General features: G+C 46.0%; 93 pseudogenes; all 93 read left to right on the top strand.

The window, feature by feature from the left end:
• The first annotated feature begins 57 nt into the window (after positions 1-57).
• On the top strand, positions 58-176 carry LOC140108147 (5S ribosomal RNA; annotated as a pseudogene).
• A 70-nt stretch (positions 177-246) lies between these two features.
• LOC140108146 (5S ribosomal RNA) lies at positions 247-365 on the top strand (annotated as a pseudogene).
• A 70-nt stretch (positions 366-435) lies between these two features.
• LOC140108145 (5S ribosomal RNA) lies at positions 436-554 on the top strand (annotated as a pseudogene).
• A 70-nt stretch (positions 555-624) lies between these two features.
• LOC140108144 (5S ribosomal RNA) lies at positions 625-743 on the top strand (annotated as a pseudogene).
• A 70-nt stretch (positions 744-813) lies between these two features.
• LOC140107676 (5S ribosomal RNA) lies at positions 814-932 on the top strand (annotated as a pseudogene).
• A 70-nt stretch (positions 933-1,002) lies between these two features.
• On the top strand, positions 1,003-1,121 carry LOC140108143 (5S ribosomal RNA; annotated as a pseudogene).
• Positions 1,122-1,193: 72 nt separating this feature from the next.
• On the top strand, positions 1,194-1,312 carry LOC140107772 (5S ribosomal RNA; annotated as a pseudogene).
• A 70-nt stretch (positions 1,313-1,382) lies between these two features.
• On the top strand, positions 1,383-1,501 carry LOC140108142 (5S ribosomal RNA; annotated as a pseudogene).
• A 70-nt stretch (positions 1,502-1,571) lies between these two features.
• On the top strand, positions 1,572-1,690 carry LOC140108186 (5S ribosomal RNA; annotated as a pseudogene).
• A 72-nt stretch (positions 1,691-1,762) lies between these two features.
• On the top strand, positions 1,763-1,881 carry LOC140108141 (5S ribosomal RNA; annotated as a pseudogene).
• A 70-nt stretch (positions 1,882-1,951) lies between these two features.
• LOC140107927 (5S ribosomal RNA) lies at positions 1,952-2,070 on the top strand (annotated as a pseudogene).
• Positions 2,071-2,142: 72 nt separating this feature from the next.
• Positions 2,143-2,261, top strand: LOC140107323 (5S ribosomal RNA; annotated as a pseudogene).
• A 452-nt stretch (positions 2,262-2,713) lies between these two features.
• LOC140107675 (5S ribosomal RNA) lies at positions 2,714-2,832 on the top strand (annotated as a pseudogene).
• A 72-nt stretch (positions 2,833-2,904) lies between these two features.
• LOC140107771 (5S ribosomal RNA) lies at positions 2,905-3,023 on the top strand (annotated as a pseudogene).
• A 70-nt stretch (positions 3,024-3,093) lies between these two features.
• LOC140108140 (5S ribosomal RNA) lies at positions 3,094-3,212 on the top strand (annotated as a pseudogene).
• Positions 3,213-3,282: 70 nt separating this feature from the next.
• On the top strand, positions 3,283-3,401 carry LOC140107292 (5S ribosomal RNA; annotated as a pseudogene).
• A 70-nt stretch (positions 3,402-3,471) lies between these two features.
• Positions 3,472-3,590, top strand: LOC140107267 (5S ribosomal RNA; annotated as a pseudogene).
• A 72-nt stretch (positions 3,591-3,662) lies between these two features.
• LOC140108138 (5S ribosomal RNA) lies at positions 3,663-3,781 on the top strand (annotated as a pseudogene).
• A 70-nt stretch (positions 3,782-3,851) lies between these two features.
• Positions 3,852-3,970, top strand: LOC140107322 (5S ribosomal RNA; annotated as a pseudogene).
• Positions 3,971-4,040: 70 nt separating this feature from the next.
• On the top strand, positions 4,041-4,159 carry LOC140108136 (5S ribosomal RNA; annotated as a pseudogene).
• Positions 4,160-4,231: 72 nt separating this feature from the next.
• Positions 4,232-4,350, top strand: LOC140107581 (5S ribosomal RNA; annotated as a pseudogene).
• Positions 4,351-4,420: 70 nt separating this feature from the next.
• Positions 4,421-4,539, top strand: LOC140107625 (5S ribosomal RNA; annotated as a pseudogene).
• A 71-nt stretch (positions 4,540-4,610) lies between these two features.
• LOC140108135 (5S ribosomal RNA) lies at positions 4,611-4,729 on the top strand (annotated as a pseudogene).
• Positions 4,730-4,799: 70 nt separating this feature from the next.
• LOC140108134 (5S ribosomal RNA) lies at positions 4,800-4,918 on the top strand (annotated as a pseudogene).
• A 70-nt stretch (positions 4,919-4,988) lies between these two features.
• LOC140108133 (5S ribosomal RNA) lies at positions 4,989-5,107 on the top strand (annotated as a pseudogene).
• A 70-nt stretch (positions 5,108-5,177) lies between these two features.
• On the top strand, positions 5,178-5,296 carry LOC140108132 (5S ribosomal RNA; annotated as a pseudogene).
• A 72-nt stretch (positions 5,297-5,368) lies between these two features.
• Positions 5,369-5,487, top strand: LOC140107770 (5S ribosomal RNA; annotated as a pseudogene).
• A 72-nt stretch (positions 5,488-5,559) lies between these two features.
• On the top strand, positions 5,560-5,678 carry LOC140108063 (5S ribosomal RNA; annotated as a pseudogene).
• Positions 5,679-5,748: 70 nt separating this feature from the next.
• Positions 5,749-5,867, top strand: LOC140107915 (5S ribosomal RNA; annotated as a pseudogene).
• A 72-nt stretch (positions 5,868-5,939) lies between these two features.
• LOC140107321 (5S ribosomal RNA) lies at positions 5,940-6,058 on the top strand (annotated as a pseudogene).
• A 263-nt stretch (positions 6,059-6,321) lies between these two features.
• LOC140108131 (5S ribosomal RNA) lies at positions 6,322-6,440 on the top strand (annotated as a pseudogene).
• A 70-nt stretch (positions 6,441-6,510) lies between these two features.
• On the top strand, positions 6,511-6,629 carry LOC140107673 (5S ribosomal RNA; annotated as a pseudogene).
• A 70-nt stretch (positions 6,630-6,699) lies between these two features.
• On the top strand, positions 6,700-6,818 carry LOC140108130 (5S ribosomal RNA; annotated as a pseudogene).
• Positions 6,819-6,888: 70 nt separating this feature from the next.
• On the top strand, positions 6,889-7,007 carry LOC140107398 (5S ribosomal RNA; annotated as a pseudogene).
• A 70-nt stretch (positions 7,008-7,077) lies between these two features.
• Positions 7,078-7,196, top strand: LOC140107672 (5S ribosomal RNA; annotated as a pseudogene).
• Positions 7,197-7,266: 70 nt separating this feature from the next.
• LOC140108129 (5S ribosomal RNA) lies at positions 7,267-7,385 on the top strand (annotated as a pseudogene).
• A 72-nt stretch (positions 7,386-7,457) lies between these two features.
• Positions 7,458-7,576, top strand: LOC140107512 (5S ribosomal RNA; annotated as a pseudogene).
• A 70-nt stretch (positions 7,577-7,646) lies between these two features.
• On the top strand, positions 7,647-7,765 carry LOC140108127 (5S ribosomal RNA; annotated as a pseudogene).
• A 72-nt stretch (positions 7,766-7,837) lies between these two features.
• On the top strand, positions 7,838-7,956 carry LOC140107639 (5S ribosomal RNA; annotated as a pseudogene).
• Positions 7,957-8,026: 70 nt separating this feature from the next.
• LOC140107568 (5S ribosomal RNA) lies at positions 8,027-8,145 on the top strand (annotated as a pseudogene).
• Positions 8,146-8,215: 70 nt separating this feature from the next.
• LOC140108126 (5S ribosomal RNA) lies at positions 8,216-8,334 on the top strand (annotated as a pseudogene).
• Positions 8,335-8,404: 70 nt separating this feature from the next.
• On the top strand, positions 8,405-8,523 carry LOC140107567 (5S ribosomal RNA; annotated as a pseudogene).
• Positions 8,524-8,593: 70 nt separating this feature from the next.
• On the top strand, positions 8,594-8,712 carry LOC140108124 (5S ribosomal RNA; annotated as a pseudogene).
• Positions 8,713-8,782: 70 nt separating this feature from the next.
• Positions 8,783-8,901, top strand: LOC140107671 (5S ribosomal RNA; annotated as a pseudogene).
• Positions 8,902-8,971: 70 nt separating this feature from the next.
• LOC140108174 (5S ribosomal RNA) lies at positions 8,972-9,090 on the top strand (annotated as a pseudogene).
• Positions 9,091-9,162: 72 nt separating this feature from the next.
• On the top strand, positions 9,163-9,281 carry LOC140107359 (5S ribosomal RNA; annotated as a pseudogene).
• Positions 9,282-9,351: 70 nt separating this feature from the next.
• Positions 9,352-9,470, top strand: LOC140107511 (5S ribosomal RNA; annotated as a pseudogene).
• A 70-nt stretch (positions 9,471-9,540) lies between these two features.
• On the top strand, positions 9,541-9,659 carry LOC140107670 (5S ribosomal RNA; annotated as a pseudogene).
• Positions 9,660-9,729: 70 nt separating this feature from the next.
• Positions 9,730-9,848, top strand: LOC140108123 (5S ribosomal RNA; annotated as a pseudogene).
• A 70-nt stretch (positions 9,849-9,918) lies between these two features.
• LOC140107396 (5S ribosomal RNA) lies at positions 9,919-10,037 on the top strand (annotated as a pseudogene).
• A 70-nt stretch (positions 10,038-10,107) lies between these two features.
• On the top strand, positions 10,108-10,226 carry LOC140107668 (5S ribosomal RNA; annotated as a pseudogene).
• A 70-nt stretch (positions 10,227-10,296) lies between these two features.
• LOC140108122 (5S ribosomal RNA) lies at positions 10,297-10,415 on the top strand (annotated as a pseudogene).
• Positions 10,416-10,487: 72 nt separating this feature from the next.
• On the top strand, positions 10,488-10,606 carry LOC140107509 (5S ribosomal RNA; annotated as a pseudogene).
• Positions 10,607-10,676: 70 nt separating this feature from the next.
• On the top strand, positions 10,677-10,795 carry LOC140108121 (5S ribosomal RNA; annotated as a pseudogene).
• Positions 10,796-10,867: 72 nt separating this feature from the next.
• LOC140107638 (5S ribosomal RNA) lies at positions 10,868-10,986 on the top strand (annotated as a pseudogene).
• A 70-nt stretch (positions 10,987-11,056) lies between these two features.
• Positions 11,057-11,175, top strand: LOC140107566 (5S ribosomal RNA; annotated as a pseudogene).
• A 70-nt stretch (positions 11,176-11,245) lies between these two features.
• On the top strand, positions 11,246-11,364 carry LOC140108120 (5S ribosomal RNA; annotated as a pseudogene).
• Positions 11,365-11,434: 70 nt separating this feature from the next.
• Positions 11,435-11,553, top strand: LOC140107565 (5S ribosomal RNA; annotated as a pseudogene).
• A 70-nt stretch (positions 11,554-11,623) lies between these two features.
• LOC140107261 (5S ribosomal RNA) lies at positions 11,624-11,742 on the top strand (annotated as a pseudogene).
• Positions 11,743-11,812: 70 nt separating this feature from the next.
• Positions 11,813-11,931, top strand: LOC140107667 (5S ribosomal RNA; annotated as a pseudogene).
• Positions 11,932-12,001: 70 nt separating this feature from the next.
• Positions 12,002-12,120, top strand: LOC140108162 (5S ribosomal RNA; annotated as a pseudogene).
• A 72-nt stretch (positions 12,121-12,192) lies between these two features.
• Positions 12,193-12,311, top strand: LOC140107358 (5S ribosomal RNA; annotated as a pseudogene).
• A 70-nt stretch (positions 12,312-12,381) lies between these two features.
• LOC140107507 (5S ribosomal RNA) lies at positions 12,382-12,500 on the top strand (annotated as a pseudogene).
• A 70-nt stretch (positions 12,501-12,570) lies between these two features.
• On the top strand, positions 12,571-12,689 carry LOC140108119 (5S ribosomal RNA; annotated as a pseudogene).
• A 70-nt stretch (positions 12,690-12,759) lies between these two features.
• LOC140108118 (5S ribosomal RNA) lies at positions 12,760-12,878 on the top strand (annotated as a pseudogene).
• A 70-nt stretch (positions 12,879-12,948) lies between these two features.
• LOC140108116 (5S ribosomal RNA) lies at positions 12,949-13,067 on the top strand (annotated as a pseudogene).
• Positions 13,068-13,139: 72 nt separating this feature from the next.
• Positions 13,140-13,258, top strand: LOC140107872 (5S ribosomal RNA; annotated as a pseudogene).
• Positions 13,259-13,328: 70 nt separating this feature from the next.
• LOC140107903 (5S ribosomal RNA) lies at positions 13,329-13,447 on the top strand (annotated as a pseudogene).
• Positions 13,448-13,517: 70 nt separating this feature from the next.
• LOC140108115 (5S ribosomal RNA) lies at positions 13,518-13,636 on the top strand (annotated as a pseudogene).
• A 70-nt stretch (positions 13,637-13,706) lies between these two features.
• On the top strand, positions 13,707-13,825 carry LOC140107395 (5S ribosomal RNA; annotated as a pseudogene).
• A 70-nt stretch (positions 13,826-13,895) lies between these two features.
• LOC140107666 (5S ribosomal RNA) lies at positions 13,896-14,014 on the top strand (annotated as a pseudogene).
• A 70-nt stretch (positions 14,015-14,084) lies between these two features.
• LOC140108114 (5S ribosomal RNA) lies at positions 14,085-14,203 on the top strand (annotated as a pseudogene).
• A 72-nt stretch (positions 14,204-14,275) lies between these two features.
• LOC140107506 (5S ribosomal RNA) lies at positions 14,276-14,394 on the top strand (annotated as a pseudogene).
• Positions 14,395-14,464: 70 nt separating this feature from the next.
• Positions 14,465-14,583, top strand: LOC140108112 (5S ribosomal RNA; annotated as a pseudogene).
• Positions 14,584-14,655: 72 nt separating this feature from the next.
• On the top strand, positions 14,656-14,774 carry LOC140107637 (5S ribosomal RNA; annotated as a pseudogene).
• A 70-nt stretch (positions 14,775-14,844) lies between these two features.
• Positions 14,845-14,963, top strand: LOC140107563 (5S ribosomal RNA; annotated as a pseudogene).
• Positions 14,964-15,033: 70 nt separating this feature from the next.
• On the top strand, positions 15,034-15,152 carry LOC140108111 (5S ribosomal RNA; annotated as a pseudogene).
• A 70-nt stretch (positions 15,153-15,222) lies between these two features.
• Positions 15,223-15,341, top strand: LOC140107562 (5S ribosomal RNA; annotated as a pseudogene).
• A 70-nt stretch (positions 15,342-15,411) lies between these two features.
• Positions 15,412-15,530, top strand: LOC140108110 (5S ribosomal RNA; annotated as a pseudogene).
• Positions 15,531-15,600: 70 nt separating this feature from the next.
• LOC140107665 (5S ribosomal RNA) lies at positions 15,601-15,719 on the top strand (annotated as a pseudogene).
• A 70-nt stretch (positions 15,720-15,789) lies between these two features.
• On the top strand, positions 15,790-15,908 carry LOC140108149 (5S ribosomal RNA; annotated as a pseudogene).
• Positions 15,909-15,980: 72 nt separating this feature from the next.
• Positions 15,981-16,099, top strand: LOC140107320 (5S ribosomal RNA; annotated as a pseudogene).
• Positions 16,100-16,171: 72 nt separating this feature from the next.
• On the top strand, positions 16,172-16,290 carry LOC140107871 (5S ribosomal RNA; annotated as a pseudogene).
• Positions 16,291-16,360: 70 nt separating this feature from the next.
• Positions 16,361-16,479, top strand: LOC140107847 (5S ribosomal RNA; annotated as a pseudogene).
• Positions 16,480-16,549: 70 nt separating this feature from the next.
• Positions 16,550-16,668, top strand: LOC140107722 (5S ribosomal RNA; annotated as a pseudogene).
• A 70-nt stretch (positions 16,669-16,738) lies between these two features.
• On the top strand, positions 16,739-16,857 carry LOC140107266 (5S ribosomal RNA; annotated as a pseudogene).
• Positions 16,858-16,929: 72 nt separating this feature from the next.
• LOC140107869 (5S ribosomal RNA) lies at positions 16,930-17,048 on the top strand (annotated as a pseudogene).
• A 72-nt stretch (positions 17,049-17,120) lies between these two features.
• On the top strand, positions 17,121-17,239 carry LOC140108109 (5S ribosomal RNA; annotated as a pseudogene).
• Positions 17,240-17,309: 70 nt separating this feature from the next.
• Positions 17,310-17,428, top strand: LOC140107318 (5S ribosomal RNA; annotated as a pseudogene).
• Positions 17,429-17,691: 263 nt separating this feature from the next.
• On the top strand, positions 17,692-17,810 carry LOC140107870 (5S ribosomal RNA; annotated as a pseudogene).
• Positions 17,811-17,880: 70 nt separating this feature from the next.
• LOC140107664 (5S ribosomal RNA) lies at positions 17,881-17,999 on the top strand (annotated as a pseudogene).
• A 72-nt stretch (positions 18,000-18,071) lies between these two features.
• On the top strand, positions 18,072-18,190 carry LOC140107769 (5S ribosomal RNA; annotated as a pseudogene).
• A 70-nt stretch (positions 18,191-18,260) lies between these two features.
• LOC140108108 (5S ribosomal RNA) lies at positions 18,261-18,379 on the top strand (annotated as a pseudogene).
• Positions 18,380-18,412: the final 33 nt, after the last annotated feature.

Genomic DNA, 18,412 nt, shown 5'->3' with positions numbered 1-18,412 from the left:
AAATTGTGTTAGTTTCTCTATGACATAGTAAAAGCAGGTTCAAATTGAACAGCTGCTGTCAACGGCCATTCTAAGCTGAATGTGCCTGCTCTCGTCAGATCGCAGCAGCAATGCAGCTTAAGGCTTGGCAAGTACCAGCATGGGAGACTGGCTGGGAATCCCAAGTTCCGTTGACCTTTTTGAACCTGAAAATTGTGTTAGTTTCTCTATGAGATAGTAAAAGAAGGTTCAAATTGAACAGCTGCTGTCAACGGCCATTCTAAGCTGAATGTGCCTGCTCTCGTCAGATCGCAGCAGCAATGCAGCTTAAGGCTTGGCAAGTACCAGCATGGGAGACTGGCTGGGAATCCCAAGTTCCGTTGACCTTTTTGAACCTGAAAATTGTGTTAGTTTCTCTATGAGATAGTAAAAGAAGGTTCAAATTGAACAGCTGCTGTCAACGGCCATTCTAAGCTGAATGTGCCTGCTCTCGTCAGATCGCAGCAGCAATGCAGCTTAAGGCTTGGCAAGTACCAGCATGGGAGACTGGCTGGGAATCCCAAGTTCCGTTGACCTTTTTGAACCTGAAAATTGTGTTAGTTTCTCTATGAGATAGTAAAAGAAGGTTCAAATTGAACAGCTGCGGTCAACGGCCATTCTAAGCTGAATGTGCCTGCTCTCGTCAGATCGCAGCAGCAATGCAGCTTAAGGCTTGGCAAGTACCAGCATGGGAGACTGGCTGGGAATCCCAAGTTCCGTTGACCTTTTTGAACCTGAAAATTGTGTTAGTTTCTCTATGAGATAGTAAAAGAAGGTTCAAATTGAACAGCTGCTGTCAACGGCCATTCTAAGCTGAATGTGCCTGCTCTCGTCAGATCGCAGCAGCAATGCAGCTTAAGGCTTGGCAAGTACCAGCATGGGAGACTGGCTGGGAATCCCAAGTTCCATTGACCTTTTTGAACCTGAAAATTGTGTTAGTTTCTCTATGAGATAGTAAAAGAAGGTTCAAATTGAACAGCTGCTGTCAACGGCCATTCTAAGCTGAATGTGCCTGCTCTCGTCAGATCGCAGCAGCAATGCAGCTTAAGGCTTGGCAAGTACCAGCATGGGAGACTGGCTGGGAATCCCAAGTTCCGTTGACCTTTTTGAACCTGAAAATTGTGTTAGTTTCTCTGTCAAAGATGGTAAAAGAAGGTTCAAATTGAACATCTGCTGTCAACGGCCATTCTAAGCTGAATGTGCCTGCTCTCGTCAGATCGCAGCATCAATGCAGCTTAAGGCTTGGCAAGTACAAGCATGGGAGACTGGCTGGGAATCCCAAGTTCCGTTGACCTTTTTGAACCTGAAAATTGTGTTAGTTTCTCTATGAGATAGTAAAAGAAGGTTCAAATTGAACAGCTGCTGTCAACGGCCATTCTAAGCTGAATGTGCCTGCTCTCGTCAGATCGCAGCAGCAATGCAGCTTAAGGCTTGGCAAGTACCAGCATGGGAGACTGGCTGGGAATCCCAAGTTCCGTTGACCTTTTTGAACCTGAAAATTGTGTTAGTTTCTCTATGAGATAGTAAAAGAAGGTTCAAATTGAACAGCTGCGGTCAACGGCCATTCTAAGCTGAATGTGCCTGCTCTCGTCAGATCGCAGCAGCAATGCAGCTTAAGGCTTGGCAAGTACCAGCATGGGAGACTAGCTGGGAATCCCAAGTTCCGTTGACCTTTTTGAACCTGAAAATTGTGTTAGTTTCCCTGTCAAAGATGGTAAAAGAAGGTTCAAATTGGACAGCTGCTGTCAACGGCCATTCTAAGCTGAATGTGCCTGCTCTCGTCAGATCGCAGCAGCAATGCAGCTTAAGGCTTGGCAAGTACCAGCATGGGAGACTGGCTGGGAATCCCAAGTTCCGTTGACCTTTTTGAACCTGAAAATTGTGTTAGTTTCTCTATGAGATAGTAAAAGAAGGTTCAAATTGAACAGCTGCTGTCAACGGCCATTCTAAGCTGAATGTGCCTGCTCTCATCAGATCGCAGCAGCAATGCAGCTTAAGGCTTGGCAAGTACCAGCATGGGAGACTGGCTGGGAATCCCAAGTTCCGTTGACCTTTTTGAACCTGGAAATTGTGTTAGTTTCTCTGTCAAAGATGGTAAAAGAAGGTTCAAATTGAACAGCTGCTGTCAACGGCCATTCTAAGCTGAATGTGCCTGCTCTCGTCAGATCGCAGCAGCAATGCAGCTTAAGGCTTGGCAAGTACCAGCATGGGAGACTGGCTGGGAATCCCAAGTTCTGTTGACCTTTTTGAACCTGAAAATTGTGTTAGTTTCTCTGTCAAAGATGGTAAAAGAAGGTTCAAATTGAACAGCTGCTGTCAACGGCCATTCTAAGCTGAATGTGCCTGCTCTCGTCAAAACACAGCATCAATGCAGCTTAAGGCTTGGCAAGTACCAGCATGGGAGACTGGCTGGGAATCCCAAGTTCCGTTGACCTTTTTGAACCTGAAAATTGTGTTAGTTTCTCTGTCAAAGATGGTAAAAGAAGGTTCAAATTGAACAGCTGCTGTCAACGGCCATTCTAAGCTGAATGTGCCTGCTCTCGTCAGATCGCAGCAGCAATGCAGCTTAAGGCTTGGCAACTACCAGCATGGGAGACTGGTTGAGAATCCCAAGTTCCATTGACCTTTTTGAACCTGAAAATTGTGTTAGTTTCTCTATGAGATAGTAAAAGAAGGTTCAAATTGAACAGCTGCTGTCAACGGCCATTCTAAGCTGAATGTGCCTGCTCTCGTCAGATCGCAGCAGCAATGCAGCTTAAGGCTTGGCAAGTACCAGCATGGGAGACTGGCTGGGAATCCCAAGTTCCATTGACCTTTTTGAACCTGAAAATTGTGTTAGTTTCTCTGTCAAAGATGGTAAAAGAAGGTTCAAATTGAACATCTGCTGTCAACGGCCATTCTAAGCTGAATGTGCCTGCTCTCGTCAGATCGCAGCATCAATGCAGCTTAAGGCTTGGCAAGTACAAGCATGGGAGACTGGCTGGGAATCCCAAGTTCCGTTGACCTTTTTGAACCTGAAAATTGTGTTAGTTTCTCTATGAGATAGTAAAAGAAGGTTCAAATTGAACAGCTGCTGTCAACGGCCATTCTAAGCTGAATGTGCCTGCTCTCGTCAGATCGCAGCAGCAATGCAGCTTAAGGCTTGGCAAGTACCAGCATGGGAGACTGGCTGGGAATCCCAAGTTCCGTTGACCTTTTTGAACCTGAAAATTGTGTTAGTTTCTCTATGAGATAGTAAAAGAAGGTTCAAATTGAACAGCTGCGGTCAACGGCCATTCTAAGCTGAATGTGCCTGCTCTCGTCAGATCGCAGCAGCAATGCAGCTTAAGGCTTGGCAAGTACCAGCATGGGAGACTGGCTGGGAAACCCAAGTTCCGTTGACCTTTTTGAACCTGAAAATTGTGTTAGTTTCTCTATGAGATAGTAAAAGAAGGTTCAAATTGAACAGCTGCTGTCAACGGCCATTCTAAGCTGAATGTGCCTGCTCTCGTCAGATCGCAGCAGCAATGCAGCTTAAGGCTTGGCAAGTACCAGCATGGGGGACTAGCTGGGAATCCCAAGTTCCGTTGACCTTTTTGAACCTGAAAATTGTGTTAGTTTCCCTGTCAAAGATGGTAAAAGAAGGTTCAAATTGGACAGCTGCTGTCAACGGCCATTCTAAGCTGAATGTGCCTGCTCTCGTCAGATCGCAGCAGCAATGCAGCTTAAGGCTTGGCAAGTACCAGCATGGGAGACTGGCTGGGAATCCCAAGTTCCGTTGACCTTTTTGAACCTGAAAATTGTGTTAGTTTCTCTATGAGATAGTAAAAGAAGGTTCAAATTGAACAGCTGCGGTCAACGGCCATTCTAAGCTGAATGTGCCTGCTCTCGTCAGATCGCAGCAGCAATGCAGCTTAAGGCTTGGCAAGTACCAGCATGGGAGACTGGCTGGGAATCCCAAGTTCTGTTGACCTTTTTGAACCTGAAAATTGTGTTAGTTTCTCTATGAGATAGTAAAAGAAGGTTCAAATTGAACAGCTGCTGTCAACGGCCATTCTAAGCTGAATGTGCCTGCTCTCGTCAGATCGCAGCAGCAATGCAGCTTAAGGCTTGGCAAGTACCAGCATGGGAGACTGGCTGGGAATCCCAAGTTCCGTTGACCTTTTTGAACTTGAAAATTGTATTAGTTTCTCTGTCAAAGATGGTAAAAGAAGGTTCAAATTGAACAGCTGCTGTCAACGGCCATTCTAAGCTGAATGTGCCTGCTCTCGTCAGATCGCAGCAGCAATGCAGCTTAAGGCTTGGCAAGTACCAGCAAGGGAGACTGGCTGGGAATCCCAAGTTCCGTTGACCTTTTTGAACCTGAAAATTGTGTTAGTTTCTCTATGAGATAGTAAAAGAAGGTTCAAATTGAACAGCTGCTGTCAACGGCCATTCTAAGCTGAATGTGCTTGCTCTCGTCAGATCGCAGCAGCAATGCAGCTTAAGGCTTGGCAAGTACCAGCATGGGAGACTGGCTGGGAATCCCAAGTTCCGTTGACAATTTTTGAACCTGAAAATTGTGTTAGTTTCTCTATGACATAGTAAAAGCAGGTTCAAATTGAACAGCTGCTGTCAACGGCCATTCTAAGCTGAATGTGCCTGCTCTCGTCAGATCGCAGCAGCAATGCAGCTTAAGGCTTGGCAAGTACCAGCATGGGAGACTGGCTGGGAATCCCAAGTTCCGTTGACCTTTTTGAACCTGAAAATTGTGTTAGTTTCTCTATGAGATAGTAAAAGAAGGTTCAAATTGAACAGCTGCTGTCAACGGCCATTCTAAGCTGAATGTGCCTGCTCTCGTCAGATCGCAGCAGCAATGCAGCTTAAGGCTTGGCAAGTACCAGCATGGGAGACTGGCTGGGAATCCCAAGTTCCGTTGACCTTTTTGAACCTGAAAATTGTGTTAGTTTCTCTATGAGATAGTAAAAGAAGGTTCAAATTGAACAGCTGCTGTCAACGGCCATTCTAAGCTGAATGTGCCTGCTCTCGTCAGATCGCAGCAGCAATGCAGCTTAAGGCTTGGCAAGTACCAGCATGGGAGACTGGCTGGGAATCCCAAGTTCCGTTGACCTTTTTGAACCTGAAAATTGTGTTAGTTTCTCTATGAGATAGTAAAAGAAGGTTCAAATTGAACAGCTGCTGTCAACGGCCATTCTAAGCTGAATGTGCCTGCTCTCGTCAGATCGCAGCAGCAATGCAGCTTAAGGCTTGGCAAGTACCAGCATGGGAGACTGGCTGGGAATCCCAAGTTCCGTTGACCTTTTTGAACCTGAAAATTGTGTTAGTTTCTCTGTCAAAGATGGTAAAAGAAGGTTCAAATTGAACATCTGCTGTCAACGGCCATTCTAAGCTGAATGTGCCTGCTCTCGTCAGATCGCAGCATCAATGCAGCTTAAGGCTTGGCAAGTACAAGCATGGGAGACTGGCTGGGAATCCCAAGTTCCGTTGACCTTTTTGAACCTGAAAATTGTGTTAGTTTCCCTGTCAAAGATTTTAAAAGAAGGTTCAAATTGGACAGCTGCTGTCAACGGCCATTCTAAGCTGAATGTGCCTGCTCTCGTCAGATCGCAGCAGCAATGCAGCTTAAGGCTTGGTAAGTACCAGCATGGGAGACTGGCTGGGAATCCCAAGTTCCGTTGACCTTTTTGAACCTGAAAATTGTGTTAGTTTCTCTATGAGATAGTAAAAGAAGGTTCAAATTGAACAGCTGCTGTCAACGGCCATTCTAAGCTGAATGTGCCTGCTCTCATCAGATCGCAGCAGCAATGCAGCTTAAGGCTTGGCAAGTACCAGCATGGGAGACTGGCTGGGAATCCCAAGTTCCGTTGACCTTTTTGAACCTGGAAATTGTGTTAGTTTCTCTGTCAAAGATGGTAAAAGAAGGTTCAAATTGAACAGCTGCTGTCAACGGCCATTCTAAGCTGAATGTGCCTGCTCTCGTCAGATCGCAGCAGCAATGCAGCTTAAGGCTTGGCAAGTACCAGCATGGGAGACTGGCTGGGAATCCCAAGTTCTGTTGACCTTTTTGAACCTGAAAATTGTGTTAGTTTCTCTGTCAAAGATGGTAAAAGAAGGTTCAAATTGAACAGCTGCTGTCAACGGCCATTCTAAGCTGAATGTGCCTGCTCTCGTCAAATCACAGCATCAATGCAGCTTAAGGCTTGGCAAGTACCAGCATGGGAGACTGGCTGGGAATCCCAAGTTCCGTTGACCTTTTTGAACCTGAAAATTGTGTTAGTTTCTCTGTCAAAGATGGTAAAAGAAGGTTCAAATTGAACAGCTGCTGTCAACGGCCATTCTAAGCTGAATGTGCCTGCTCTCGTCAGATCGCAGCAGCAATGCAGCTTAAGGCTTGGCAAGTACCAGCATGGGAGACTGGCTGGGAATCCCAAGTTCCGTTGACCTTTTTGAACCTGAAAATTGTGTTAGTTTATCTATGAGATAGTAAAAGAAGGTTCAAATTGAACAGCTGCTGTCAACGGCCATTCTAAGCTGAATGTGCCTGCTCTCGTCAGATCGCAGCAGCAATGCAGCTTAAGGCTTGGCAAGTACCAGCATGGGAGACTGGCTGGGAATCCCAAGTTCCATTGACCTTTTTGAACCTGAAAATTGGGTTAGTTTCTCTCTGAGATAGTAAAAGAAGGTTCAAATTGAACAGCTGCTGTCAACGGCCATTCTAAGCTGAATGTGCCTGCTCTCGTCAGATCGCAGCAGCAATGCAGCTTAAGGCTTGGCAAGTACCAGCATGGGAGACTGGCTGGGAATCCCAAGTTCCGTTGACCTTTTTGAACCTGAAAATTTTGTTACTTTCTCTATGAGATAGTAAAAGAAGGTTCAAATTGAACAGCTGCTGTCAGCGGCCATTCTAAGCTGAATGTGCCTGCTCTCGTCAGATCGCAGCAGCAATGCAGCTTAAGGCTTGGCAAGTACCAGCATGGGAGACTGGCTGGGAATCCCAAGTTCCGTTGACCTTTTTGAACCTGAAAATTGTGTTACTTTCTCTATGAGATAGTAAAAGAAGGTTCAAATTGAACAGCTGCGGTCAACGGCCATTCTAAGCTGAATGTGCCTGCTCTCGTCAGATCGCAGCAGCAATGCAGCTTAAGGCTTGGCAAGTACCAGCATGGGAGACTGGCTGGGAATCCCAAGTTCCATTGACCTTTTTGAACCTGAAAATTGGGTTAGTTTCTCTCTGAGATAGTAAAAGAAGGTTCAAATTGAACAGCTGCTGTCAACGGCCATTCTAAGCTGAATGTGCCTGCTCTCGTCAGATCGCAGCAGCAATGCAGCTTAAGGCTTGGCAAGTACCAGCATGGGAGACTGGCTGGGAATCCCAAGTTCCGTTGACCTTTTTGAACCTGAAAATTGTGTTAGTTTCTCTGTCAAAGATGGTAAAAGAAGGTTCAAATTGAACATCTGCTGTCAACGGCCATTCTAAGCTGAATGTGCCTGCTCTCGTCAGATCGCAGCATCAATGCAGCTTAAGGCTTGGCAAGTACCAGCATGGGAGACTGGCTGGGAATCCCAAGTTCCGTTGACCTTTTTGAACCTGAAAATTGTGTTAGTTTCTCTATGAGATAGTAAAAGAAGGTTCAAATTGAACAGCTGCTGTCAACGGCCATTCTAAGCTGAATGTGCCTGCTCTCGTCAGATCGCAGCAGCAATGCAGCTTAAGGCTTGGCAAGTACCAGCATGGGAGACTGGCTGGGAATCCCAAGTTCCGTTGACCTTTTTGAACCTGAAAATTGTGTTAGTTTCTCTGTCAAAGATGGTAAAAGAAGGTTCAAATTGAACAGCTGCTGTCAACGGCCATTCTAAGCTGAATGTGCCTGCTCTCGTCAGATTGCAGCAGCAATGCAGCTTAAGGCTTGGCAAGTACCAGCATGGGAGACTGGCTGGGAATCCCAAGTTCCGTTGACCTTTTTGAACCTGAAAATTGTGTTAGTTTCTCTATGAGATAGTAAAAGAAGGTTCAAATTGAACAGCTGGGGTCAACGGCCGTTCTAAGCTGAATGTGCCTGCTCTCGTCAGATCGCAGCAGCAATGCAGCTTAAGGCTTGGCAAGTACCAGCATGGGAGACTGGCTGGGAATCCCAAGTTCCGTTGACCTTTTTGAACCTGAAAATTGTGTTAGTTTCTCTATGAGATAGTAAAAGAAGGTTCAAATTGAACAGCTGCTGTCAACGGCCATTCTAAGCTGAATGTGCCTGCTCTCGTCAGATCGCAGCAGCAATGCAGCTTAAGGCTTGGCAAGTACCAGCATGGGAGACTGGCTGGGAATCCCAAGTTCCGTTGACCTTTTTGAACCTGAAAATTGTGTTAGTTTCTCTATGAGATAGTAAAAGAAGGTTCAAATTGAACAGCTGCTGTCAACGGCCGTTCTAAGCTGAATGTGCCTGCTCTCGTCAGATCGCAGCAGCAATGCAGCTTAAGGCTTGGCAAGTACCAGCATGGGAGACTGGCTGGGAATCCCAAGTTCCGTTGACCTTTTTGAACCTGAAAATTGTGTTAGTTTCTCTATGAGATAGTAAAAGAAGGTTCAAATTGAACAGCTGCGGTCAACGGCCATTCTAAGCTGAATGTGCCTGCTCTCGTCAGATCGCAGCAGCAATGCAGCTTAAGGCTTGGCAAGTACCAGCATGGGAGACTGGCTGGGAATCCCAAGTTCCGTTGACCTTTTTGAACCTGAAAATTGTGTTAGTTTCTCTATGAGATAGTAAAAGAAGGTTCAAATTGAACAGCTGCTGTCAACGGCCATTCTAAGCTGAATGTGCCTGCTCTCGTCAGATCGCAGCAGCAATGCAGCTTAAGGCTTGGCAAGTACCAGCATGGGAGACTGGCTGGGAATCCCAAGTTCCATTGACCTTTTTGAACCTGAAAATTGTGTTAGTTTCTCTATGAGATAGTAAAAGAAGGTTCAAATTGAACAGCTGCTGTCAACGGCCATTCTAAGCTGAATGTGCCTGCTCTCGTCAGATCGCAGCAGCAATGCAGCTTAAGGCTTGGCAAGTACCAGCATGGGAGACTAGCTGGGAATCCCAAGTTCCGTTGACCTTTTTGAACCTGAAAATTGTGTTAGTTTCCCTGTCAAAGATGGTAAAAGAAGGTTCAAATTGGACAGCTGCTGTCAACGGCCATTCTAAGCTGAATGTGCCTGCTCTCGTCAGATCGCAGCAGCAATGCAGCTTAAGGCTTGGCAAGTACCAGCATGGGAGACTGGCTGGGAATCCCAAGTTCCGTTGACATTTTTGAACCTGAAAATTGTGTTAGTTTCTCTATGAGATAGTAAAAGAAGGTTCAAATTGAACAGCTGCTGTCAACGGCCATTCTAAGCTGAATGTGCCTGCTCTCGTCAGATCGCAGCATCAATGCAGCTTAAGGCTTGGCAAGTACCAGCATGGGAGACTGGCTGGGAATCCCAAGTTCCGTTGACCTTTTTGAACCTGAAAATTGTGTTAGTTTCTCTATGAGATAGTAAAAGAAGGTTCAAATTGAACAGCTGCTGTCAACGGCCATTCTAAGCTGAATGTGCCTGCTCTCGTCAGATCGCAGCAGCAATGCAGCTTAAGGCTTGGCAAGTACCAGCATGGGAGACTGGCTGGGAATCCCAAGTTCCATTGACCTTTTTGAACCTGAAAATTGGGTTAGTTTCTCTCTGAGATAGTAAAAGAAGGTTCAAATTGAACAGCTGCTGTCAACGGCCATTCTAAGCTGAATGTGCCTGCTCTCGTCAGATCGCAGCAGCAATGCAGCTTAAGGCTTGGCAAGTACCAGCATGGGAGACTGGCTGGGAATCCCAAGTTCCGTTGACCTTTTTGAACCTGAAAATTTTGTTACTTTCTCTATGAGATAGTAAAAGAAGGTTCAAATTGAACAGCTGCTGTCAGCGGCCATTCTAAGCTGAATGTGCCTGCTCTCGTCAGATCGCAGCAGCAATGCAGCTTAAGGCTTGGCAAGTACCAGCATGGGAGACTGGCTGGGAATCCCAAGTTCCGTTGACCTTTTTGAACCTGAAAATTGTGTTACTTTCTCTATGAGATAGTAAAAGAAGGTTCAAATTGAACAGCTGCGGTCAACGGCCATTCTAAGCTGAATGTGCCTGCTCTCGTCAGATCGCAGCAGCAATGCAGCTTAAGGCTTGGCAAGTACCAGCATGGGAGACTGGCTGGGAATCCCAAGTTCCATTGACCTTTTTGAACCTGAAAATTGGGTTAGTTTCTCTCTGAGATAGTAAAAGAAGGTTCAAATTGAACAGCTGCTGTCAACGGCCATTCTAAGCTGAATGTGCCTGCTCTCGTCAGATCGCAGCAGCAATGCAGCTTAAGGCTTGGCAAGTACCAGCATGGGAGACTGGCTGGGAATCCCAAGTTCCGTTGACCTTTTTGAACCTGAAAATTGTGTTAGTTTCTCTGTCAAAGATGGTAAAAGAAGGTTCAAATTGAACATCTGCTGTCAACGGCCATTCTAAGCTGAATGTGCCTGCTCTCGTCAGATCGCAGCATCAATGCAGCTTAAGGCTTGGCAAGTACCAGCATGGGAGACTGGCTGGGAATCCCAAGTTCCGTTGACCTTTTTGAACCTGAAAATTGTGTTAGTTTCTCTATGAGATAGTAAAAGAAGGTTCAAATTGAACAGCTGCTGTCAACGGCCATTCTAAGCTGAATGTGCCTGCTCTCGTCAGATCGCAGCAGCAATGCAGCTTAAGGCTTGGCAAGTACCAGCATGGGAGACTGGCTGGGAATCCCAAGTTCCGTTGACCTTTTTGAACCTGAAAATTGTGTTAGTTTCTCTGTCAAAGATGGTAAAAGAAGGTTCAAATTGAACAGCTGCTGTCAACGGCCATTCTAAGCTGAATGTGCCTGCTCTCGTCAGATTGCAGCAGCAATGCAGCTTAAGGCTTGGCAAGTACCAGCATGGGAGACTGGCTGGGAATCCCAAGTTCCGTTGACCTTTTTGAACCTGAAAATTGTGTTAGTTTCTCTATGAGATAGTAAAAGAAGGTTCAAATTGAACAGCTGGGGTCAACGGCCGTTCTAAGCTGAATGTGCCTGCTCTCGTCAGATCGCAGCAGCAATGCAGCTTAAGGCTTGGCAAGTACCAGCATGGGAGACTGGCTGGGAATCCCAAGTTCCGTTGACCTTTTTGAACCTGAAAATTGTGTTAGTTTCTCTATGAGATAGTAAAAGAAGGTTCAAATTGAACAGCTGCTGTCAACGGCCATTCTAAGCTGAATGTGCCTGCTCTCGTCAGATCGCAGCAGCAATGCAGCTTAAGGCTTGGCAAGTACCAGCATGGGAGACTGGCTGGGAATCCCAAGTTCCGTTGACCTTTTTGAACCTGAAAATTGTGTTAGTTTCTCTATGAGATAGTAAAAGAAGGTTCAAATTGAACAGCTGCTGTCAACGGCCGTTCTAAGCTGAATGTGCCTGCTCTCGTCAGATCGCAGCAGCAATGCAGCTTAAGGCTTGGCAAGTACCAGCATGGGAGACTGGCTGGGAATCCCAAGTTCCGTTGACCTTTTTGAACCTGAAAATTGTGTTAGTTTCTCTATGAGATAGTAAAAGAAGGTTCAAATTGAACAGCTGCGGTCAACGGCCATTCTAAGCTGAATGTTCCTGCTCTCGTCAGATCGCAGCAGCAATGCAGCTTAAGGCTTGGCAAGTACCAGCATGGGAGACTGGCTGGGAATCCCAAGTTCCGTTGACCTTTTTGAACCTGAAAATTGTGTTAGTTTCTCTATGAGATAGTAAAAGAAGGTTCAAATTGAACAGCTGCTGTCAACGGCCATTCTAAGCTGAATGTGCCTGCTCTCGTCAGATCGCAGCAGCAATGCAGCTTAAGGCTTGGCAAGTACCAGCATGGGAGACTGGCTGGGAATCCCAAGTTCCATTGACCTTTTTGAACCTGAAAATTGTGTTAGTTTCTCTATGAGATAGTAAAAGAAGGTTCAAATTGAACAGCTGCTGTCAACGGCCATTCTAAGCTGAATGTGCCTGCTCTCGTCAGATCGCAGCAGCAATGCAGCTTAAGGCTTGGCAAGTACCAGCATGGGAGACTAGCTGGGAATCCCAAGTTCCGTTGACCTTTTTGAACCTGAAAATTGTGTTAGTTTCCCTGTCAAAGATGGTAAAAGAAGGTTCAAATTGGACAGCTGCTGTCAACGGCCATTCTAAGCTGAATGTGCCTGCTCTCGTCAGATCGCAGCAGCAATGCAGCTTAAGGCTTGGCAAGTACCAGCATGGGAGACTGGCTGGGAATCCCAAGTTCCGTTGACATTTTTGAACCTGAAAATTGTGTTAGTTTCTCTATGAGATAGTAAAAGAAGGTTCAAATTGAACAGCTGCTGTCAACGGCCATTCTAAGCTGAATGTGCCTGCTCTCGTCAGATCGCAGCATCAATGCAGCTTAAGGCTTGGCAAGTACCAGCATGGGAGACTGGCTGGGAATCCCAAGTTCCGTTGACCTTTTTGAACCTGAAAATTGTGTTAGTTTCTCTATGAGATAGTAAAAGAAGGTTCAAATTGAACAGCTGCTGTCAACGGCCATTCTAAGCTGAATGTGCCTGCTCTCGTCAGATCGCAGCAGCAATGCAGCTTAAGGCTTGGCAAGTACCAGCATGGGAGACTGGCTGGGAATCCCAAGTTCCGTTGACCTTTTTGAACCTGAAAATTGTGTTAGTTTATCTATGAGATAGTAAAAGAAGGTTCAAATTGAACAGCTGCTGTCAACGGCCATTCTAAGCTGAATGTGCCTGCTCTCGTCAGATCGCAGCAGCAATGCAGCTTAAGGCTTGGCAAGTACCAGCATGGGAGACTGGCTGGGAATCCCAAGTTCCGTTGACCTTTTTGAACCTGAAAATTGTGTTAGTTTCTCTATGAGATAGTAAAAGAAGGTTCAAATTGAACAGCTGCTGTCAACGGCCATTCTAAGCTGAATGTGCCTGCTCTCGTCAGATCGCAGCAGCAATGCAGCTTAAGGCTTGGCAAGTACCAGCATGGGAGACTGGCTGGGAATCCCAAGTTCCGTTGACCTTTTTGAACCTGGAAATTGTGTTAGTTTCTCTGTCAAAGATGGTAAAAGAAGGTTCAAATTGAACATCTGCTGTCAACGGCCATTCTAAGCTGAATGTGCCTGCTCTCGTCAGATCGCAGCAGCAATGCAGCTTAAGGCTTGGCAACTACCAGCATGGGAGACTGGCTGGGAATCCCAAGTTCCATTGACCTTTTTGAACCTGAAAATTGTGTTAGTTTCTCTATGAGATAGTAAAAGAAGGTTCAAATTGAACAGCTGCTGTCAACGGCCATTCTAAGCTGAATGTGCCTGCTCTCATCAGATCGCAGCAGCAATGCAGCTTAAGGCTTGGCAAGTACCAGCATGGGAGACTGGCTGGGAATCCCAAGTTCCGTTGACCTTTTTGAACCTGAAAATTGGGTTAGTTTCTCTCTGAGATAGTAAAAGAAGGTTCAAATTGAACAGCTGCTGTCAACGGCCATTCTAAGCTGAATGTGCCTGCTCTCGTCAGATCGCAGCAGCAATGCAGCTTAAGGCTTGGCAAGTACCAGCATGGGAGACTGGCTGGGAATCCCAAGTTCCGTTGACCTTTTTGAACCTGAAAATTTTGTTACTTTCTCTATGAGATAGTAAAAGAAGGTTCAAATTGAACAGCTGCTGTCAGCGGCCATTCTAAGCTGAATGTGCCTGCTCTCGTCAGATCGCAGCAGCAATGCAGCTTAAGGCTTGGCAAGTACCAGCATGGGAGACTGGCTGGGAATCCCAAGTTCCGTTGACCTTTTTGAACCTGAAAATTGTGTTACTTTCTCTATGAGATAGTAAAAGAAGGTTCAAATTGAACAGCTGCGGTCAACGGCCATTCTAAGCTGAATGTGCCTGCTCTCGTCAGATCGCAGCAGCAATGCAGCTTAAGGCTTGGCAAGTACCAGCATGGGAGACTGGCTGGGAATCCCAAGTTCCATTGACCTTTTTGAACCTGAAAATTGGGTTAGTTTCTCTCTGAGATAGTAAAAGAAGGTTCAAATTGAACAGCTGCTGTCAACGGCCATTCTAAGCTGAATGTGCCTGCTCTCGTCAGATCGCAGCAGCAATGCAGCTTAAGGCTTGGCAAGTACCAGCATGGGAGACTGGCTGGGAATCCCAAGTTCCGTTGACCTTTTTGAACCTGAAAATTGTGTTAGTTTCTCTGTCAAAGATGGTAAAAGAAGGTTCAAATTGAACATCTGCTGTCAACGGCCATTCTAAGCTGAATGTGCCTGCTCTCGTCAGATCGCAGCATCAATGCAGCTTAAGGCTTGGCAAGTACCAGCATGGGAGACTGGCTGGGAATCCCAAGTTCCGTTGACCTTTTTGAACCTGAAAATTGTGTTAGTTTCTCTATGAGATAGTAAAAGAAGGTTCAAATTGAACAGCTGCTGTCAACGGCCATTCTAAGCTGAATGTGCCTGCTCTCGTCAGATCGCAGCAGCAATGCAGCTTAAGGCTTGGCAAGTACCAGCATGGGAGACTGGCTGGGAATCCCAAGTTCCGTTGACCTTTTTGAACCTGAAAATTGTGTTAGTTTCTCTGTCAAAGATGGTAAAAGAAGGTTCAAATTGAACAGCTGCTGTCAACGGCCATTCTAAGCTGAATGTGCCTGCTCTCGTCAGATTGCAGCAGCAATGCAGCTTAAGGCTTGGCAAGTACCAGCATGGGAGACTGGCTGGGAATCCCAAGTTCCGTTGACCTTTTTGAACCTGAAAATTGTGTTAGTTTCTCTATGAGATAGTAAAAGAAGGTTCAAATTGAACAGCTGGGGTCAACGGCCGTTCTAAGCTGAATGTGCCTGCTCTCGTCAGATCGCAGCAGCAATGCAGCTTAAGGCTTGGCAAGTACCAGCATGGGAGACTGGCTGGGAATCCCAAGTTCCGTTGACCTTTTTGAACCTGAAAATTGTGTTAGTTTCTCTATGAGATAGTAAAAGAAGGTTCAAATTGAACAGCTGCTGTCAACGGCCATTCTAAGCTGAATGTGCCTGCTCTCGTCAGATCGCAGCAGCAATGCAGCTTAAGGCTTGGCAAGTACCAGCATGGGAGACTGGCTGGGAATCCCAAGTTCCGTTGACCTTTTTGAACCTGAAAATTGTGTTAGTTTCTCTATGAGATAGTAAAAGAAGGTTCAAATTGAACAGCTGCTGTCAACGGCCGTTCTAAGCTGAATGTGCCTGCTCTCGTCAGATCGCAGCAGCAATGCAGCTTAAGGCTTGGCAAGTACCAGCATGGGAGACTGGCTGGGAATCCCAAGTTCCGTTGACCTTTTTGAACCTGAAAATTGTGTTAGTTTCTCTATGAGATAGTAAAAGAAGGTTCAAATTGAACAGCTGCGGTCAACGGCCATTCTAAGCTGAATGTGCCTGCTCTCGTCAGATCGCAGCAGCAATGCAGCTTAAGGCTTGGCAAGTACCAGCATGGGAGACTGGCTGGGAATCCCAAGTTCCGTTGACCTTTTTGAACCTGAAAATTGTGTTAGTTTCTCTATGAGATAGTAAAAGAAGGTTCAAATTGAACAGCTGCTGTCAACGGCCATTCTAAGCTGAATGTGCCTGCTCTCGTCAGATCGCAGCAGCAATGCAGCTTAAGGCTTGGCAAGTACCAGCATGGGAGACTGGCTGGGAATCCCAAGTTCCATTGACCTTTTTGAACCTGAAAATTGTGTTAGTTTCTCTATGAGATAGTAAAAGAAGGTTCAAATTGAACAGCTGCTGTCAACGGCCATTCTAAGCTGAATGTGCCTGCTCTCGTCAGATCGCAGCAGCAATGCAGCTTAAGGCTTGGCAAGTACCAGCATGGGAGACTAGCTGGGAATCCCAAGTTCCGTTGACCTTTTTGAACCTGAAAATTGTGTTAGTTTCCCTGTCAAAGATGGTAAAAGAAGGTTCAAATTGGACAGCTGCTGTCAACGGCCATTCTAAGCTGAATGTGCCTGCTCTCGTCAGATCGCAGCAGCAATGCAGCTTAAGGCTTGGCAAGTACCAGCATGGGAGACTGGCTGGGAATCCCAAGTTCTGTTGACCTTTTTGAACCTGGAAATTGTGTTAGTTTCTCTGTCAAAGATGGTAAAAGAAGGTTCAAATTGAACATCTGCTGTCAACGGCCATTCTAAGCTGAATGTGCCTGCTCTCGTCAGATCGCAGCAGCAATGCAGCTTAAGGCTTGGCAACTACCAGCATGGGAGACTGGCTGGGAATCCCAAGTTCCATTGACCTTTTTGAACCTGAAAATTGTGTTAGTTTCTCTATGAGATAGTAAAAGAAGGTTCAAATTGAACAGCTGCTGTCAACGGCCATTCTAAGCTGAATGTGCCTGCTCTCATCAGATCGCAGCAGCAATGCAGCTTAAGGCTTGGCAAGTACCAGCATGGGAGACTGGCTGGGAATCCCAAGTTCCGTTGACCTTTTTGAACCTGAAAATTGTGTTAGTTTCTCTATGAGATAGTAAAAGAAGGTTCAAATTGAACAGCAGCGGTCAACAGCCATTCTAAGCTGAATGTGCCTGCTCTCGTCAGATCGCAGCAGCAATGCAGCTTAAGGCTTGGCAAGTACCAGCATGGGAGACTGGCTGGGAATCCCAAGTTCCGTTGACCTTTTTGAACCTTAAAATTGTGTTAGTTTCTCTATAAGATAGTAAAAGAAGGTTCAAATTGAACAGCTGCTGTCAACGGCCATTCTAAGCTGAATGTGCCTGCTCTCGTCAGATCGCAGCAGCAATGCAGCTTAAGGCTTGGCAAGTACCAGCATGGGGGACTAGCTGGGAATCCCAAGTTCCGTTGACCTTTTTGAACCTGAAAATTGTGTTAGTTTCCCTGTCAAAGATGGTAAAAGAAGGTTCAAATTGGACAGCTGCTGTCAACGGCCTTTCTAAGCTGAATGTGCCTGCTCTCGTCAGATCGCAGCAGCAATGCAGCTTAAGGCTTGGCAAGTACCAGCATGGGAGACTGGCTGGGAATCCCAAATTCCGTTGACCTTTTTGAACCTGAAAATTGTGTTAGTTTCCCTGTCAAAGATGGTAAAAGAAGGTTCAAATTGGACAGCTGCTGTCAACGGCCATTCTAAGCTGAATGTGCCTGCTCTCGTCAGATCGCAGCAGCAATGCAGCTTAAGGCTTGGCAAGTACCAGCATGGGAGACTGGCTGGGAATCCCAAGTTCCGTTGACCTTTTTGAACCTGAAAATTGTGTTAGTTTCTCTATGAGATAGTAAAAGAAGGTTCAAATTGAACAGCTGCTGTCAACGGCCATTCTAAGCTGAATGTGCCTGCTCTCGTCAGATCGCAGCAGCAATGCAGCTTAAGGCTTGGCAAGTACCAGCATGGGAGACTGGCTGGGAATCCCAAGTTCTGTTGACCTTTTTGAACCTGAAAATTGTGTTAGTTTCTCTGTCAAAGATGGTAAAAGAAGGTTCAAATTGAACAGCTGCTGTCAACGGCCATTCTAAGCTGAATGTGCCTGCTCTCGTCAAATCACAGCATCAATGCAGCTTAAGGCTTGGCAAGTACCAGCATGGGAGACTGGCTGGGAATCCCAAGTTCCGTTGACCTTTTTGAACCTGAAAATTGTGTAAGTTTCTCTGTCAAAGATGGTAAAAGAAGGTTCAAATTGAACAGCTGCTGTCAACGGCCATTCTAAGCTGAATGTGCCTGCTCTCGTCAGATCGCAGCAGCAATGCAGCTTAAGGCTTGGCAACTACCAGCATGGGAGACTGGCTGGGAATCCCAAGTTCCATTGACCTTTTTGAACCTGAAAATTGTGTTAGTTTCTCTATGAGATAGTAAAAGAAGGTTCAAATTGAACAGCTGCTGTCAACGGCCATTCTAAGCTGAATGTGCCTGCTCTCGTCAGATCGCAGCAGCAATGCAGCTTAAGGCTTGGCAAGTACCAGCATGGGAGACTGGCTGGGAATCCCAAGTTCCATTGACCTTTTTGAACCTGAAAATTGTGTTAGTTTCTCTGTCAAAGATGGTAAAAGAAGGTTCAAATTGAACATCTGCTGTCAACGGCCATTCTAAGCTGAATGTGCCTGCTCTCGTCAGATCGCAGCATCAATGCAGCTTAAGGCTTGGCAAGTACAAGCATGGGAGACTGGCTGGGAATCCCAAGTTCCGTTGACCTTTTTGAACCTGAAAATTGTGTTAGTTTCTCTATGAGATAGTAAAAGAAGGTTCAAATTGAACAGCTGCTGTCAACGGCCATTCTAAGCTGAATGTGCCTGCTCTCGTCAGATCGCAGCAGCAATGCAGCTTAAGGCTTGGCAAGTACCAGCATGGGAGACTGGCTGGGAATCCCAAGTTCCGTTGACCTTTTTGAACCTGAAAATTGTGTTAGTTTCTCTA

The sequence above is a fragment of the Engystomops pustulosus genome, unplaced genomic scaffold, assembly GCF_040894005.1.
Source record: "Engystomops pustulosus unplaced genomic scaffold, aEngPut4.maternal MAT_SCAFFOLD_121, whole genome shotgun sequence".
In the NCBI taxonomy this organism is placed as follows: domain Eukaryota; kingdom Metazoa; phylum Chordata; class Amphibia; order Anura; family Leptodactylidae; genus Engystomops; species Engystomops pustulosus.
Note: the sequence above shows the minus strand (reverse complement) of the source record. Positions and strands in the feature narration are given on the sequence as shown.